The sequence below is a fragment of the Zingiber officinale genome, chromosome 4B (assembly GCF_018446385.1).
Source record: "Zingiber officinale cultivar Zhangliang chromosome 4B, Zo_v1.1, whole genome shotgun sequence".
Taxonomy (NCBI): Eukaryota; Viridiplantae; Streptophyta; class Magnoliopsida; order Zingiberales; family Zingiberaceae; genus Zingiber; species Zingiber officinale.
This window is the reverse complement of record NC_055993.1, coordinates 115,963,968-115,968,990: the sequence shown is the minus strand read 5'-3', so window position 1 is coordinate 115,968,990 and position 5,023 is coordinate 115,963,968. Positions and strand designations below refer to the sequence as shown.

The following is a 5,023-nucleotide window of genomic DNA, read 5'->3' as shown; positions in this document are numbered from 1 at the left end:
TTGTGCGCTAAGATAAATATTTGTCATTTGTACTGTCCAAGGGCAGATAAGATGATAATTTCATCTTTGCTCCTATAAATTATGATAATAAATATTGAACACCAAATTATCTACCATGCAAATATATTTCAACGCTATCAAATTTACGATAATATGCACAACAATAAAATTGTTATTTGGTGATTAAAAAATTATGGATTTGAATTTTAGAAATAGCCTATTCAAAAAGTAAGGCAAGATTATGTTCAATGGTTCCTTCCCGGGATCACGCATAGTGAAAGCTTCGTTACCGGCTGCCTTGTTTTTTTTTTAATGTATTTGAGGTGACATCAATATGTATTATTTACCATATTATACATGGAAATGAAATCAATCTGTATATGTATTTATATCTGTAGGTTATATTGTCCTCGGGTTATGATGTTAATATTCAGGTTATCATCTAAGTACCCATGATTCGATCCTCAACTATGATGTATTTATAAAAAAAATTTCTTTAAATAGGGAGAGAATCAATGGATACTGTGTTAATCATCGTATATACTTTTTGATTTATCCTAATGGTTAGTAAAAAAATTCGGTAGTATCAGACCATTTATTTTAGAAAAAATTAACGAGACTAATCAAAATTATCTATTTACATGCCAAATTAATTTATTTTGTAAGCACTGTTGTATCATCTACGGAGCTACTATTTAATTTTGACACCACGTAGTTATCACCTGCTGATGCATCCACACAATATTGAAGTTATCTTAGAGATGTGGATGAATTTGCATGGATAGTTAGAGTGTCTCAAAATTATCGAATATATATTTATGGGGTAAAAAGTGCCTTGCTCATCCCAAAGTAATTGAGAGTTAAATTACATTAATCGAACCATGTCTTTTTAAAGTGAAGGATTTTATTCTCCTTATTTTCATGTGACAATATATCACCTAAGTAACTAGAAGCGTTCATGCTATCCCAAAGGTCACCTACCCAAGTGCGGGTTGTATCTACACACTAAAAAAAAAAAAAAAAAAAAAACACACACACACACAGATTTGCAATGCAATTAAAAAAAATTGTCAGAAAATTTGTTTCTGATAAATTTCGTAACAAAATTTTTTTTTATCTAAATATGTCATCGTAAAATTTTGTGATGAAGAAATTGAAATTCATTGTAAAATTTGTAATAAATAAAAGTTTATCGTAAAATTCATCTCAAATTAGTGACGAAAATGATTTTCATCGTAAATTAACGACGAATGAATTTCGTCGCAACATAGTAAATTTTGCAACAAAAGTTTTTGTTACAAAATTTGTAGTAAACTTGTAATTTTCAACACACCAAATATATAAATTTGATCCATTATTCATACATATAAAACCTGGAAATCTAATACATCATATATGATAGGATTGCAGAACAAAATCAAACATCCCATAACAAAATGACAAATCAAAGATGCCATAACAAAATCTAATACATCATACATGGCAAACCAAAGATCCCATATAAAATCTGACACATCGTACACAGATAAATGCTAAAACAAATTCTAGAACAAGGTTAATCTAAGAAATCATCAACAAAAGATCCTATAACATTGTTCAAGTTCTTCTTTTTTTTTTTTCATCATCTTCCTCTTCTGTTCTTACATCTTAAAACAAACAAATAATAAAATAGTTAAGATGAAAATACAGAGAGCAATAAACTAACACAAAAGTAATATAAATGCTCATCTTTTACGACATGAATTTCCATCTGTTACCCTCTTCTTTGACGACCTTATTTGAAATAAGTTAATATCAATTAAAAATTCATAAACTTAATCAAATAACAAATGTTTAAAAACATCAAATCTATGACAAATAGCATTCATACATAATAATTTGAATCAAAACTATGACCATCAGCACTACAATCATCGTCGTCACCATCATCACCATCACTAAGAGGAATCTGATTTAAAACAGAGGCTAACTAAAGATGTTACGTGATGAAATTTTATTGGTGCAAATCGCTAATTTCCTAATCACTTTACCTCATTTCCTAATCCCTTTACCTCTGTACCAAATGAACCTCTTGAAGTTCATTGTCCTTTTGCAATAGTAACTCCTTCAAATTGCTAACCTTTTCATTCAATTAATTTATTTCTTTTCTTACTGTTGGTGGGGTAAAAGATGTACCAACAACTATAATTTTGGCTCAAAGAACTCGGTTCAAATATTCTTATCCTTTTCGGTCCACCACTCGCCTCGAGTGACTCATATTATTACAAATAGATAGCTCAGATATGTTATTATCATCATTAAGATACAAACTACTCTGTACTAGCTCATCATATCTATCGTCATGAGAAAAATTAAGATAAATTTACAATAATAAAGATCATGAGACTATACATGATCTAATTACGAATATTCATATTATTAACATTGAATAAGTTAAAATTTATGGAAAAAATAAGGGAACTATCAAGTGATTTATTAGAAATCAAATAATCTAGTAAGCAATGAAAATAAATTTTGAAGAGACTAACCTAATGAAACTACAAGAAAGCAGGGCTTTAAAGACTAAATATTTCGTTTCTGAAGGTCATTTTTCTGTCTCTAAACAATATTTGAAACGGAATATTCCGTCTCAACATTCTGTTATTGAAAGTCCCGTGGCTAATTTTGAGACGGAACTATTCTGTCTCTAATTTTATAAACAAATTGAAAAATTGTTTATATATCTGTTTTTAATTTGACCAAATGAAATTGTTTTTGAAAACAAATTTCGTCTTTAATTTTGTTTTAAATCCGTTATTAGTCTGTTTCAAATTATATAACACATATAATTTTAATCTATTTATAATCTGTTTACAATCTTATTTATAAATCCGTATATAAAATTCGTTTATAATTTTGTTTTAAATCTGTCACAAATTACTACTTAGGCATGACTGAACCATACAACCACCAAAAAGAAAAAAAAAACAAAAATACTCTGGCATGTGATTTGCTAAGAACTAAAACATAAACTTCACATTTAAAGGAAACATCATTGCATCACACATTTGTCCAAATTATTTTTTTTCTGCAATCATATAAAACGTCAAAGAAAAAAAAACACACATCTTTAAAGAAACATTTGTGACCTCCTACCGAAGCAAGTTAACAAGTAATCTTCATCCCATACTACCATAACAATCACAAGAAATGACTAATAACTGACACCTAGAGCCCTTAGACAGTGTGATGCATCCGACCTCACCTCCTCGGCTACTCCGCCTCCGAGTCCACCGTCCCGTTCTGGGTGGTATCTTCCTCACCTGCAATCATATATAATGAGTCCATCGACCCAGCAAGTATAATCAACTAGTAGGTATATAACATAAATAACAAATTTGAAGCTTAACGTATGAAGCATAAAATTGATATATGTTATACGTGAATGAAACATAAAGTTAGCTTAAGAGAAGAGAAGCTGGGTAGCATTGAGCATGATAATAACAATATATATAGAAGCAAATAACATTACCGATATAACTTATTCAACATGTGCTTAGGGAAATTAGTGGTAATCGTCATTTGAGCCTGTTTAGTCAGTCCATTATCGAACTCTAGAGGTACCTCTTAGGAGACTTGTATTCTTATGGTTTAAGCCATCATATTCTTCATTATCGTATCTATATGGAGGAGCCCTCCCCGGAGTTCATCCCGGGGCACCTATCCCGTATTGTTACCACACACGTACCCCTAAACGTCCAATTATCATGAAGGATTAAATATAAATCACACATGACTCAATGTATATCATAGTTTACCAGTAAACATACATAGTCTTATACTATCCTTCATAAAGAACCCATGAGAACACAAACTGATACAACAACCTAATAGATTTTTTTTTTCATTCAAATATTAAAATTCTGCATAGCCCTGGAGAACCAAGAAGGAGCAACAACTAGGTTGCATGCCACCAAAATCTAACACAGAAATACCGAACTAACATGGTAAAGCAACCTCAACGATAAAAGCACAACAAGGGACTCACATACATGTATGATAATTAGTTAAACCTTTGCGGAAAATGAGTTATCATCACATACTTACCCAACTATATTTTTTTTGTCATTTATTTTGTTCAATCTGATCATGCATAGCTAGAGAAAACAAAAGAAGAACTATTAAATCACACCAATTCCCCTTCCAAATCTGTACCAAAATTTCCAAACTGATAAGAAGAAGTGATCCTGTTGGAATTGCAAGTCATGCGTATTCAATTCAAATAACTCAAGTATATATTGGAAGAAAACCATTATTGAGGTATCATGAGTTCAAATTTGGTTAAAGTTGTTCAAAGCTAAATCTAGAGAAGCTCGAGCATGGCATGAACTAAAACAGTATTACCTTCTCATGCTACCTTTACCCATAATTCTCGTAGAGGATAACTACAACTAAAATCAAACAACACCCACGCACTAAGGCCACCCCTTCATTATTCGTCAGCTGGTACTCGCGTGAGGGAGAGATTTCTGACTGGTGCTCGTGTGAGGGAGAAGATCGTCGGCGGTTGCTCGCGTGAGGGAGAAGAGGTTCGGCAAGGGTAGAGGAGGCGGCACCGCGGTGTTCACGCAAGGAGGAGAGTCGGCTGCCGTGGCTCGACAGAGAAGGGAGATCATCGATGGAATAGAGAGAAAATCGTGAGAGACGGAGAGGGCTCGGGGAAGAGGGAGTGCGGCAAGGGATTTAGGGAAAAACTAGAGTTCGGGTTTTTATTTCATACGTAGGTTTAGTAGGTTTAGTACGATTAAACCCTAAGTTGATTCTTTAATCAATTCTCACTTTCGGATATTTCTAATAGACTTTTTCTCGAGTCCATAATTGTATCTCTCTAAATAAGTCGTACGAACTCCGATTAATTTCAGAAAAATTTATAAAAATTTCTAAAAATATCAATAAAATTATTTGTCAAATAATTCTATTTTTAATTATTATTTTGTTGTCGTATTTTACAATAATAATAAATTTTTTTAATATACTTCTTTTA

At 31.7% G+C, this 5,023-nt stretch overlaps 1 long non-coding RNA gene across 1 annotated transcript; it reads right to left on the bottom strand.

The window, feature by feature from the left end:
* Positions 1-2,988: 2,988 nt before the first annotated feature.
* Positions 2,989-4,766, bottom strand: LOC121976134. Its single transcript, XR_006110553.1, has 2 exons — positions 4,384-4,766; positions 2,989-3,302 (listed from the first exon to the last, which is right to left on the bottom strand). It is a non-coding gene; the product is annotated as an uncharacterized LOC121976134 (long non-coding RNA).
* Between the last annotated feature and the right edge of the window lie 257 nt (positions 4,767-5,023).